Consider the following 14,985-nt stretch of genomic DNA (forward strand, 5'->3'; position numbering starts at 1 on the left):
CGGAGGATGCTAAAGAACACAGTGAGGTGTATCTGAAATGCTTCCATACCTCAAACCTTGTGTGTGTATCGCCCATTTTAAACAGCAGCAGATATGCTCTGGTTTACAGTTGACTAGCAGAGTGTATCTGAATTCTATGCTGACCTATTGGTCAGCCTGTTAAAGCATACCGTAGGGTGCATTTGTATGCTTGGCATTCTCATTACTGTATTAAGTCATAGTTGAAAGACCAGATTCAACAGAATTTCACATATTCCACTTCCTGCTAACATATTTGGAAAATATAAGTTTTTCTCAATCTTATAGATTAGTTCTCAGAATTAAAAAGGAATATGCTTGATAATATTGGAAAGCCCTGTACTAAGTACAGAGGTGGGCCAGATGGGCACACAAATATTTAAGATCTTTGGGTATAGCCTCTTGCTGGAGGACTGCCCCTTTCTCCCTCCAGCGCTTGAAATTCATCCCAGAATCCTCTAACTCTCTCTGTCTCTACCCTTCCTAACCTAACTTAGTAATTCCACCCAAATTCACTATGTCTCAGCCTTGTTTCCTGCTGCTGCCTCTGCTTTGGGCTAGGACCTTACCACAGACAGGTAACCCACAAGCCCTTGACCATGACTCCTTAACTTTTGGTTTTCTTGATCCTCAACTACATGTAGTGTTTCCCTTACCAGAGTGACCTTCCTGAGAGAGGCCTGGACTCTCTTCTCCATGCCTGAGAGAATGCTGTATAAGAAGAGGTTTAAGTTAGATTAAGAAAACAAAACAAAAAAACCCTTATGTTTCCAGATGCTGATTCCAATCAGCCGTTGTTCTGATTCTTGGAACAGTTGCTTAAGAATCCTGAAGACTTACTTTTCTGTGAAACTTCTAGTGCTCTCTGCAGCTATTACTCTAGAAGTACAGGGTTTCTAGAAGTACCTGAGTCTTCCTGAGAGGTATTTTCAAATGTCTATTTATAGCCCCATGCAAATCCATGGAAAAGAAGCACACCTAGAAGCAATGTGAGAGAGGACCGGGTAAGGGGGCCAAACCAGAGCGACGACACCTCTGATCATGCTCTCTGGACCTTCCTAACATCAGAGTGTTCCCATTCCTGGGAGTAGAGGTCCCAATGCTAACTGGATAGAGCCATATTCTATTGTGTAAGAGGAACTCGTTCTTACAATTAGTTGGTCCTTCCCATCAGGGTAGGACAGTGGGGTGTCCAAAGTCAAAATCTCCTACCAAGTTTGTAACCTGCAGGGACAGAAGAACCACAAAGATTCTTTAATCCCCCCCAGGCTTCTTAATTTAAATCCTACAGGAGTGCACCTTTTTTCACATTTATTAGCACCATGCTCTAACCAACTGAGCTAATCAGCCACCAGATAAGGTTCACATTTATTAAAGCAGTACCTCTTGCCTACCAGAAAGAACAAAGAAAGGAGAGGCTTAAAAATAGGCATGGGCTTCCCTGGTGGCGCAGTGGTTGAGAGTCTGCCTGCCGATGCAGGGGACACGGGTTCGTGCCCCGGTCTGGGAAGATCCCACATGCTGCGGAGCGGCTGGGCCCGTGAGCCATGGCCGCTGAGCCTCCGCGTCCGGAGCCTGTGCTCTGCAACGGGAGAGGCCACAACAGTGAGAGGCCCGCGTACCGCAAAAAAATAAAATAAAAAATAAAAAAAAAATAGGCATTACTGGGACAGCTTACTCAGTGAAAACTGCTTTTAATTGTAAATGGAAAGAAAAAGCCAAAGCAGATTTCCCTTGGGGGTGTGTGTCTTGGCTCTCTAACCTCATTGAGAATTAGCTGTACATTACAAGGCCAGACTCAAACTTAGGGAAGAAAGTTCTAAAAGTTTCTTCAAAAAATGTTTATCTCATCACAAGGAAAAAATACTTTTTATTTTGTATCTACATGAGATGTTGGATGGTCCCTAAACTTATTGTGACAATCATCTCATGATGTATATAATTCAAATCATTATGCTGTATACCTTAAACTTATTTAATGCTGTTTGTCAACTGTATCTCAATAAAACTAGAAGAAAAAATGTATTGAAATAATTTTACAATGCTGTTAATTTCCAACATTAATGTATAAACCTTGATCATGTCATAATATACTAGAGGGACTGTCAAACTCAACCAATTTAAACATTTTGTAATGGGGTGGCCCAGGTAAGACTAATGCTTAGAGTTTTCTTTTGTGCATTTATCCACCCATCCTTTCATTCATTCAAAATTTATTGGCTGAAACTGACATAATACCTATTCAAGGGGCCTGTGGAGTAAACAAAGAGAAAAGGAATGCCAATGAAAACAGGGTGTGGATAAGGAGACTGTGACACAGAGAGTTTAAGTAAGTTATTCAAAGATACACAGCTAGTCTGGTAGTATAAGGATTCAAACTCAAAGAAGTAGGTTCCAGAGTCTATATTCTTAACCATTATGAGTCTGTGCTGCCTCTACTTGATATAATTCAATGTGCCTTTATATATGTTTTCATCACTTGTAAAATTTGCTTCTACACCATCTAAAATATCTTGGAGTCTTCTCATTAAGCCATATCCACAGAAGTCATCCACCAATACAGAGCCAGTAACCAAAACTGACACATTAATTATCTCCCTACAGATGGCATGATTTTTAAACAGTCAAGAGCATGTGGGTCTCTAATTGAGTAGAGAAGTCTAAACAAAGCTGGAGTCTAAACATGGGAAGGAACGTATGATTCAGAACAAGGATACTTATTGACTTTTGTGTTGAAGCTTGGAAGTAAGAGTAAAATGTCATTGTCTGAGAAAGTGAGATAGAGCAGGACCTCCCTGCAGAGGGCACAGCTTGGCCAAATGTAAGACACTTAGGACCCAATGTCTGACCTCATGAACATAGGGATAAACCACCTAGAGGAGCAACAGGGACCGACGGAAATCTGTGTTGAAGCACAGCGAGGAGAACGCTGATGGTGAATATCATGCCGAGATTATTAATGAGTGTGTCATATGAGCCGGGATCTACACCTTGCTGAAGTCAAGATAGATTATGTCCATTATTTCTTCTCAGTCCAGGGGCCCTGTCATTCTGTCATCAAAGGTGATTAGATCGGTCTAGACCTGTTCATAACAATACCAGTGACCTGTTCTGTAGATGTTTTAAAATTGATTTTTGGATGATTAATTAGACAGTCTTTTCAGTCTAGAAATTATTAGCCAATAATTCTTTGAGATCTCTTTCCCTTGCTTTAAAAAAAAGAAGCAATACAGATTATAGTATTTCCTTCTTGACATAAGACATCTCACTAGGAATTCTTAAGAATGACAACGATTAGGCTTATGATGACTTGCACCAATGCTTAGAGTTCCTTCATGGCCCACCATCAGGGACTGCAGGTAGAATAAATCATGCTTACCTAAGTAACCTACAGTCTGTTCGTATCTAGACTAACATGTTTTCCTGCCCCTCAGTCTACAAACTATCATTTTAGGCCAATAATATTTTGTTCAGAACAATCAAACTCTCTATTAAGATCATTATTAAGATCAGTGATGCCTACCATTGCATCAGCAGCGATTTCTTGAGGAAATTCCATGATTCCTATTGATTAACATGAAAACATCAAAGAATAAAATCTTGCCTTCAGTTATAGGCTAGGAAACAAATAAGGGAGGAGGGGAGCCAGCAGTAAATTAAATAGGAAATGCAGCATTAAAGGTGACTTGACCTTTAACTCAGAAAAGGAGAGGCATGCAAGAGAACCATAAGACCCACTGACAAGACAGAAGGAGTTCTTTTTTATTCAAATTATCTGAGCAATAAATAGCTACAACCAGGAACTGCTTCTCCTGTTGATCACTGACTTCGCTACTGAAGACAGTATCTCATAAAACTGAAAACTAGGCTGGCCATCAGCAAAATTACAAAAAGGTCATTTTTGTCTTTAGCACTAAAATACCACCCATATTTGCAGCACCTCCAATTTCACCTTTCCCATTTCTAACCCTTTCCCCATCCTTTTCCTCCCCAATGACCCTTCCCCTGACCCTTAGGGACTCAGTTTGTTTGTTTAATACTCCATCCCATGAGGTGTGAATTGATAGTGTACAATTTCACTCAGATATATCTGTAAGTTGTTAGACTTATGCAGAACCTTAAAAGAATAATCACAGGTAACATTTTTCAAAGTTAATATGGCAGAGTCTTTAAGTACTTATGTATATCAACTCATTTAATCATCTTAACAACCCTATGTTTTAGGTGCAATTGAGAGCCTTATATTTCAGAAGAGAGAACTGAGGCTCAGAAAAGTTAAGTAACTTTTGCCCAAACTAGTCACGCATGTAGTCCACTTGACCTCCCAAAATTCTTGTGCTGGAAGCACTAATATTATATTGCCTTATCTCAAGGAAATTTCTGCAAAAAGGTTCTGTGTTTGCTGTTTTTCTCCTCCTAGTCTTTTAAAAATTTTGTCCTTAATTATTTTCATGTCTGAATTTTATTTCATGTAGAACTTTGCTACTACAATTTCTCAAACTATGATAGAACTATGTTCAAACGATATTTCTCCTCTTTATTCTCTCATTTTTATTCTACTTATGGCAAATGTACACACAGTCGTGTTTTTTGGTTACCATCCCCTGGCTGGAGCTACCTGTGCTCTAAACATATGGCAAAAAGTATAGATCTGCTCAGAACCTCCAAATAACTCCATAATAAGAGATCAAACAACCCAATTAAATAATGGGCAAAAGATTGGAATAGATACTTTACCAAAAAGGAAATATTTGTCAACGAAGCACAAGAAAACATTATCAATATCATTAGTCATTTGGGAAATGCAAATTAGAGCCACATGAGATCATCTTAAACACCTACTAGAACGTCTAAAACTAAGAAGAGTGACCGACCATCCAAGTATTGGAAGGATGTGAAAGAACCAGAACTCTCACACACTGTTGTTCAGGTAAAATCATAAATCACTTCGTAGACATTTGACAATTTCTTAAAAAGTTCAATATATGATCCAGTGAGTCTATCCCTGGTATTTACTGAAGAGAAATGAAAACATATATCCACACAAAACTTACATATGTATGTTCATGGCAGCTTTATTTTCAATAGTCAAAACTTGGGAGAAGAAAAACCAAACAAACCGAATACCCAGCAGCCAGAGAAAATATAAACAAATTGTGGTTTATCTCTATAACGGAATACTACCCTGCAGTAAGAAGGAATGAACTATTAATACATGCAGCGATGTGAGTTAGTCTCAAAATAATTCTGCCGAGTGAAAGAAGACCAACAAAAAGGATCACATGTTGTAGGATTTCATCTATGAGCAATTGTAGAAAATGTAAACGGATCTGTAGAAAGCAGACCAGTGGTTGCCTGGGTGGTGGGTAAAGGAGGAAAGGCCAGCAGGAGCAGAAGCTGGGGGCAGGTATTACAGAGGGCAGAGACAACTTTGCTGGTTAATAGATAGGTTGTCATGTCTATTATGGTGCTGGTTTCCTGGGCATACATCTTAGTCCGAACTTACCAAATTGTGCCTTTAAATAGATGCTGCTTATTGTGTGTTAATGAGACCCCCAATAAAGCTTTTTTAAGCTAAAAAAAATGTAAGTTATTTTCAGAAAAGTCTGTCTTCCATCCAAGTTCACTCTACTTTGTTCCCTACTTCATCCTATAGGTAGTAATTTGTATTACTGTTTTTAAAATTTATTTTATTTTATTCATTTATTTAATTTTTGGCTGCATTGGGTCTTTGCTGCTGCACACGGGTTTTCTCTAGTTGCTGAGATCAGGGACTACTCTTTGCTGCGGTGCGCGGGCTTCTCATTGCGGTGACTTCTCTTGTTGCAGAGCACGGGCTCTAGGCGCCCGAACTTCAGTAGTTGTGGCACATGGGCTTCAGTAGTTGTGGCTCGCGGGCTCTAAAACACAGGCTCAGTAGTTGTGGTGCATGGGCTTAGTTGCTCTGTGGCATGTGGGATCTTCCCAGACCGGGGCTCGAACCCGTGTCGCCTGCATTGGCAGGCGGATTCTTAACCACTGCGCCACCAGGGAAGCCCTGTATTACTTTCTTATATGCCATTCGAGTGCTCTTTTGCACAAATATAAGTAAATCTGTGGGTGTATTTAACCATATTCTCCCTTAAATACCATCTACCTATACTTTTATGCATTTTATCTTTCCTTCCTAATAATATATCCCTAGAGATGACATCATATTGGTGTAACAGAGATTCGTATCATTCGTTTTTACATCTGCATAGAATTCCTTTGCATGGTTCTACCAGAGCTTATTTTACCAGTCCTTTACTGAGGAACATTTGTGTTGTTTCCTTTATTTCATTATTACAAATAATACCACTATGAATAATCTTACCCATAAATCACTGTATTTTTGACAGTTTATCCAAATTTGAGGTAGATTCCTAGAAGGATTCATGATAGGTTAAGAGGTAAATGTTTAGGTACATTTTCTAAATTATTGGTATTCCCAAGTTTGCCATTCTTGATTTTAACTATTTTGGGACAAGTTTGAAAGAGTGGGATGTGATCATTTTTTATTTTGATTCAGCCCCAAATTGAACAATGCAAACATTTAGGTTTCTGTGTGGAAGTAAGTTTCTGGGCAAATAAATTAGTCAGACTGTCTTACAGACACATATCATAGTTTATTTGTTGTAGGATCCAAGAACAGACCTCAAGGGTCCTGAATCCTGGAACTCTAGGAGGTGCTTTATCTGTGAAATCAAGCTTTGATTAATCTCAAGAATATGCTGGGGTTGTTACCAGCTAATTGTACCTAGTGGACAGGCAAGCTGTTAGCCAGAGTCTCCAAAAGAGCTGCCAGTTGAGTTGGGTTTGAAGATCATGGAGAGCGTGTGTAGACTGGAGCTTATTAAAGGACCAGAAGGGGCTTCCCTGGTGGCACAGTGGTTGAGAGTCCGCCTGCCGATGCAGGGGACACGGGTTCGTGCCCTGGTCCGGGAGGATCCCACATGCCGCGGAGCGGCTGGGCCCGTGAGCCATGGTCGCTGAGCCTGCGCGTCCGGAGCCTGTGCTCCGCAACGGGAGAGGCCACGGCAGTGAGAGGCCCGCGTACCGCAAAAAAAAAAAAAAAAGGACCAGGAGGGATCACTCCCCTTGTGGTCTCCTTGTGGGAACTTAAAGGTGAAAGGAGCTTGCTCCTGAACCTGGGAGTATGCCTCTGGATGCCTTGCTCTCTGGGGCTCTTTGTGCCCAAATAGGTTCTCCTACCCTTTCCTTATATTAAAGGAATTTGTGTTCTCTGCATGGGTCTGTGGGTGGCTTTCTGCTAGCATTTTGTGTAGTAATCAAGAGTGTAGGATCTGAGTTAGGTTATCTGGATTTGAAACTAGCTCCACCAGTTTTTAGTTGTACGATCTTGGGCATATTACTTAACTTCTGTAGAATTTCCTCTTCTATAAAATGGGGATAATCATAGTACTTATCATACAAGGTCATTGTGGGAATTAAATGAAATAACAAATGTGCTTAGAACGAATGATGCCAGGCATCATTACACAATAAGTAATCGTATGCTATTATTTCCATAATGGCCGTCACTTTGGAACAACCACCCATTAATTACGTATTATAGGAATTAAAAGAAAAATTTTCAGTGGTGTTTGAAACTTGGAAGATTTTCTAAACTTGCAAAGAGGCATCTATGATAAATGTAAGAGTCTTATGCCCCCAATAAATGTGCATATTAAATTATGAAAGATATACATTGAGTCTGATATTAGACACCAATTCTTCCTTCCCTTGGGGACTGCATGCTCCCAGGTAAGCAGTGCCCTTCTCTACCTTGTGACAATGTGAAGACTTTTGACATGGCTTTTGCTAGAAAGAATAACTTCCTGCTTAGCGTCTTTCCTATAAACAAATTCTGCACTTGTGTAACATCATGGTACTTCCTGTTTAACTCCATTAAACATCTCCAGGCAGCAGTAGCCTGGTGGGTTGCTGCTAAATACTTAATGTCCCTGTAGGTAACCCATTATTCTCAGAAAGGACGGCCCCCCGGAGACCTGAGAGGATCATGACTGGCTTGAGCAGAAGTGAGTGTGAGTGTGTGTGTGTGTGTGTGTGTGTGAGTGTGTGTGTGTGTGAGTGTGTGTGAGTGTGTGTGTGAGTGTGCAAGTAAAATACTGATTAATTTCAACAAACATTTCTGGAGATAGATGATAGATAGATAGATAGACAGACAACAGAGCAATTCCATTTAAAGGAGCTTTATTATTTTCTAGTAAATTCTAATTAAGAATGGTTATATAGTTTTTACTTAAGCATTCCACTCAGATGGAGTCAGCAAGAACTCCCTGTAAGATGGAAATTTTAATGCATGTGTGGTGCATTTTAATCAGTTCACTTTTAAATCCCTGTGAAGTGGCTGGATAGAAGAGTTAAATGAATGTAGACTATGAATACTAACATGATGCTCTTTCTACTCTATGTTAAGAATTTTAATTTTAAGTGTCTTAGAGCCATCACTTGTTTCAGAGGAAACAGAGCTCCCGATTCATAGTGGAAGTCAACAGAAAATCTTTCTTTAGAATGATGCCAGGCACATAGCGAGCATTCAATAAATGTAAGCTATTGTTTCCATAATGACCATCACCTTGGGACAACTGCTCATTGAGTAGGCATTATATGAATTAAAAGCACATTTGTCAGTAGTTTTGCAATTTGGGAGATTTTCCATATATGGTTATTTATATTGTATGCAGCTTTATAATATTCACCTAATGACAAGGTATAATATAAAATACACTGGACTGAGTGTCAGAAAAACTAGGCTTGACCTCCAGCCTTACCACTAATTGTGTGAGCTTAACATGCATGGCAGTTCCTTTTCTCATCTGAAAATGATGAGCTTAGGAAAAGTTCTCTCTCTGGGTGCATTTTGTGCACTGTTCAATAGCTCCCCTTCTTAGGGCCAAAGGAGAGCTGAAATTTAGCAGAAGGAGGGGCCACCTCCAGACTGTCCTCTCCTCCCAAGCCACAGTCCTGATGCAGTCCTGCATCACCCTACAGGAAAGGGTTCCCCCTCCCTCTGTAAAAGTTAATAGAGACCCTGTTCTCCCGCAACACCAACCCCAACCTCAATTCAGGTAACGATGAGGTTCGATATGCTAGGTGATTCTGGTTCCCCCAGAATGAGAGTTGAATTAAGAAAATCAACACTTACCGTGCAAAGCATGCAAAGTTACATGAAATATTCTGAATGATTCTCAGCCCAGAACGAGACTTAATTGTACACAGATCAGTGGGTTTTCTCCCAGTTTCTTAGCCCGTTTTCCTACTCAGCTTGTACGCTATGCCTAAACAAACACTATATATCATTGGTACATTAACCTCCATCCTTTTGTCCTTCAGCCAGAATCTAGCCCCATGGAGAGGAGAGGGGATTTGGGGATACACAGAGAGATACAGAAAACCTGAGCAACAGCAGCATTCTAGTCACTAGAGAGGTATTTTCTGTGGCAAAGGAATGGTGCTTTTGACTCTAACCATAGCCTGGATGATTTATACTCAACACATCTTTGTATACCAAACAACATTTATATCACTGAAATGATTTTTCAGGTACTCTGATATCATGCAAGTGTTCACTATAAATACAGGAATTGGGCCCTCTGGTTCCCTAAAAGGTAGGTTTTTCCATTGTAAATATATAAATGAAGATTTTGTGATTATACTTCATTGAATTATGACTTTAATTAATACTGCTCAGTTGACTTGGATCTCATGACCTTGGGACTCTGACAAGCTTAAGTCTTGGACCTGAAAAGCTGAGGATTAGCCCCTGGACCATGGTGAATTTACAAAGATTATCTTACCCTGGAGGTATTTTTTGACAGCCTGTTATCTCCCTTAGGAATAACTCTATCTGAACAGAACCCCAGAATATGCAGAGTCAGGACTGCCAAGGCAGGAGTTTGCCTGTTGTGTTGTCTTGAGTACTCTGAACATCGTCCCTGTTCCAAGCTACTGTATTTTCCAGTAATGTTGGAGACCCTTCCAAATTGCTTAGAGGGCCGGGGTATCATTATTATTAAAATAATGAAACAATGCCTCTTTACCAACTCTTTGACAATGCCCTCTACATTAACAAAACATGCATTATTCCATCTCAGTCTAATTAATATTATGTTTAATAGATATCTCACTTCACGCTAGGTTCCTGCACTCTTTTCAAAAGCAGCAAGCTTAAGAATTTTTACTAATTTAATTGAGAGCAGTCTTAAATTAATTGTATAATTAATCTTGTCAAATTAAGTAACATTTCATACACTACCTTATTAAAGAAATGAATATTTTAAATTACCATGCTATTAGGCATTAATAAAGAAGTTCTTCTTCTGTATTGTTCTGCTTTATAACACAAAGAAGGTAATTGCAATATAAATTGCAATATGAAAGCTAATTTCTATAGTACATTAATAATTAGATACAGATTATTCCCCATTATATCTTTTTTTAATTCAATGGATGATCTTTTTTGAAAGAAAAATTATCCCCCAAATACCAGGATTTAACTATTGTATTAATGATCAATTTTGAAACTGAACCATAGAGCATGTTCAGAAGTGGTTAAATTAAACATAAAATATGCTGGCTGTGAATGGCCATAGTGTCAACTCTCGAAAACTTGAGCTCTGATGTTAGTGAATATGCAGCACATCTATTTTTTAAATGTAAGTAAAGAGCTCTGATCTTTGCTAATTCCTTGGGGGTTAGAAAACAGTTTCCTCACATCTGAAACCAGAGGTCTTTTTCCAGAGACAGTCAGGTGTGACCAGGAGGACGATGTATAGACAGGGAGATTCTAAAGTGGTGGTGAGTAGCGGGGTGGGCAGGAAGGAAGGAATGCATAATGACTTACCATCAATATTTTATGAAAAGATACTTACTCTCAAGGTCAAAAACCATAGCTTCTTAACTTCTGTGAGCACACACATTTTCATAAATATTGGTTCTGAATTTTAAGTTTCTGAGGCAAGTGCCAATGATAACCTCACTGAGCTATGCTCAAATTCCATATTTGCCAGGCATGGAATCTATCCTAAAGTAACTCAGAAGCTGGCTTATGCAGATTTCCAGGCAGGTTTAGATTACATTTTACTGGTGATGCTTAAATATTAGTTAGCATTGATCATAAGGTTCAAAGGATTGATATAGTCTGTGCCCAGCAAAGTCTTCAGCTCTTAGTAGGCATTGATAAATATTCTGGAAGAGTGAATAACTACAGCTAGATAAATAAACCAGATAAATAAAAATACTCTAAAAAAACTTACTAATGGCAGTACTCTGGTTAAAACTAGTAAAAATTTTTTCTAATATTTTTCTACCTTTCTTTGGTAGTGGCTGATATCTGAAAATGACCAATCAGCTTAAACTTTTTTCTTTGAAAAAAATGAAATAATATCTGTCAATTTCCTTTCTTAAGTACTACAGTTTTGGGGGACTAGAAGAAGTGTAAACATTTTTTACCATGCAATTTAAAACAAACCTGTTATGTGAAAAACATGTTTAATGGTTTAAATCCACTGGACTCTTACTGATGTCAGCTGTTGCTTGTTCTAGGATTCTACGGTTGACATTCATTCTGTTCATCAAACTTTTTTGCCTTTCTTCTTCAGAGCAAGCGGTAGGATTTTATTTTTCCATGCCTCTGTGGTGAGGCATGGTCATCAGACTTCCTTTGGCTCATGAAATGTGAAAGGAAGTGACTCATCTCACTTTGGTGGGGAGTATTTAAAATCCAATAATGTGATTCATCATGCTCCCTTTTACCAGCAAATGTGGAAGCACAAAGGAGACTCCCCCAGCCTGGGTACCTGAGTTGAGATGAGTTAGAGCAAAGACCAAGGAGACCATTAATGGGCATATAACCAATCTGTAGCATAAGCAGGAAACACATGTGTGTTTTTTTAAGCTACTGAGATTGGGGATTACTCATAAAACCCTAGCTGAGCACGTCTTGACCACGTGTAACTATGAACAACAAATAACTGGAATGTTGGGGAGGAGGGTGGAGTCATATGTATTAGTGAGAGAATAGAAAGATAAAAGTGATTTTCTTAAATGTTAGGAAGGCATTTCTACTCTGTTCATAAGTTCGAAAAAATGTTCTAACAATCTATAAGCCCTTTTGATATTTTAGGAGATTAGGTTTACCTAATAAAAGTAAAAATGGGATGAGAATATGTGTAGAGTGGAACTTGCAAAATAAACAGTTCTTAATAATAGTGGCAGTGTTCTATATTAAAGGTATTATGGCATAAATATTTTTTCTATTCAATGGTAATTTTAATGAAGTTTTCTAAAGTTATACTTATTTACTGTAGGAATTTGGGTAACACAGAAAAGCACAAAGAAGAAGATAAAGTTTACTTCTCATTTTACCAGACCAAGAGAGCCAATGTTAACATTTGATTTACATACTTTTGTCTTTTCTTCCATGTTTATAGAAAAGATAAGTGTGCATGTTTAGATTTGGATGGTTAGCATTTTCACAAATTATAAAAAAAAAAAGGTCTCCCTTTTCCCCTTTACCTCTCCCCTACATGTATACCTACCTTTGAGATAGCCCCATTAACAGTTCTTGTTTTTCCTATGTTTAAATACACACACCTGTATCTATATTATCTCTATATCTATATTTCATGTGTTACATATAAATTCACACAATTTTTTTTAACAGAAAGTGATTCATTCAGAACAACACACTCTTCAAGCACTATAAAGCTCTTCAGCAAAATCATGCCAGTACTGAAAGAGCTGTCACTCTTGTTTTAGTGGCTGAATAGTATATATTTTAAATACAAAGGTGTGCCTCTGCATTATACACTTTATATAAAAATATGTTCATTTTGTTTTTTTATTAAATGTTCTTACTAAATCATGCTAACTACGCCGTTTGGAATCTTTTTCTTTCAGCTAATAATATAATTGAGACTTGCTCTCATTTTATTAGCTATTTATAAAAATGCAGAAGTCCTAGTAAAATCTTTAGGTTGTCTTTCTATCCCTTCCCCATTGATAGAGTAGGTAAGTGGGACATTTTCTACAGGTGCTCTTTAATTTTAAAGTGAACAGCCACAAGCCAGTCGATCCTGATCAGATCTGCCTCCAGGCAAAGCTGAGTGCATCCTATCTCCATGGTGGTCATTTGTGCCCCGCAGAGGCCGACGTCCTGGGCAGGCAGCCTGTCTCCTTCACATCAGCTGCCTTGTCAGGCACACGCCTGGCTTTGCTTAAGACTTGACTCCATTCTGTCAGCTGTACCACTCAGCCTGTCATTGCCCTCATGTCAGCAGGAAAGACAGTGGGAATGCCCACAGCTTCAGGTAAATCTGAAATCAAGATTGGGATTCAATAGTGTTTAGTCACTAAAGATTCTCAAATTTTCCAGTTTTCAACAAAGATTTATTTTCAATGTTTCTGAATGTCATTATATTTTATTTGACACCTATAGCTAATATTTATTTCTTCTAAAGATACATGTTATCTCACTTTTTATAATAGCTTTTTCTCTATTTTAATTTTATTTTAAAAATTAAGTTGCAGTGAAAATTTTATTTGAGCATACAGTTCTGTATATTTTTAACACATGCGTAGATTCACCACAAAATCAGAATACAGAACAGTTCCGTCACCCTCAAAATTTCCTTTTGTGTCCCTCTGTTACCTCTTTGTCATCACATCCTTTGTCGACCCCTAAACCTTGGCAACCACCAATCTCTTCTCCACCCCTACAGTTTTGTCCTTTCAAGTACACCACATAATAGAAGCATACAGGGTGTAGCATTTTGAGTCTGGCTTCTTTCACTCAGCCAATGCCTTTGATATTAATTCAAGATTTTTCTGCTATCCATAGTTTGTTCCTTTTTATTGCTTTGTAATATTCCACTGCACTAACACATTTTGTTTATCCATTCATCTATTGAAGGACATTTGTTTTTGTTTTCAGTTTGGGAAGTTCTGAATGCAGCTGCCACAAACATTCATGTACAGGTTTTACATTACCATTATTTTCATTTCTTTAGGATAAATGCCCAGGAATGGAATTGCTGAGTCATACAGAAATATGTTTAACTTTATGAGGAACTGCCAGATGCATCTTCCCCATTTCAGTGTGCTATTTTGCATTCCCACCATCAATGTATGAGAGTTCAGCTGCTCAGCTTAATTATCAGCACTTGGTATTATCATTATTTTTTTATTATTATTTTAGCCATCCTCATAGGTATGTAGTGGTATTTTGTCATGATTTAGCTTTGCATTTCCTTAATAGTCAATGATGCTGACCACATTTTTATAAGTCTGATAATGGATATTTACTGACCTCCACAGCTTATATCTTCCTATCTTCCTATGTGTAATGTGTTCAAGTCTCTTGCCTACTTTTTAATTGGGTTGTCTGCTTCCTATTGAGTTTTGAGAATTCTCTATGTTTTCTGGGTATGAGTTCTTTGTCAGATATATGATTTGCAAATATTTTCTCCCAGTTTGTAGATTAAAAGAAATTTCCCCAGTAGTTGCTTCCACACAGAAAAATGTTTAATTTTGATGAAGTATAATTTATAAATTATATCATGGCTTGTGTTTTTTGTTTCATTTCTAAGGACTCTTGGCCTAAGTCTAGATCACAAAAATTTCCTCTTATGTTTTCTTCTAAACATTTAAAACATTAGGCTTTATACTTCTACCTATTACTTATTTTAAGTTAAATTTTGCATGACGTGTGAGTTTAAATTTGCATACTAATTTTGATTTCCAATATGATTTGTTGAAAAGACTATTTTTCTGCATTGAATAACTTTTGCAGTTTTATCAAAAATCAGCTGGTCATACTGGTCTGGGTCTATATCTAGACTATAATTTTGTTCCATTGATCTATGGATCTATCCCTTTGTCAATATCTCACTGTCTTATTTACTTAGCTTTATAGTAAGTCTT

The sequence above is a fragment of the Orcinus orca genome, chromosome 12 (genome assembly GCF_937001465.1).
Source record: "Orcinus orca chromosome 12, mOrcOrc1.1, whole genome shotgun sequence".
In the NCBI taxonomy this organism is placed as follows: Eukaryota; Metazoa; Chordata; class Mammalia; order Artiodactyla; family Delphinidae; genus Orcinus; species Orcinus orca.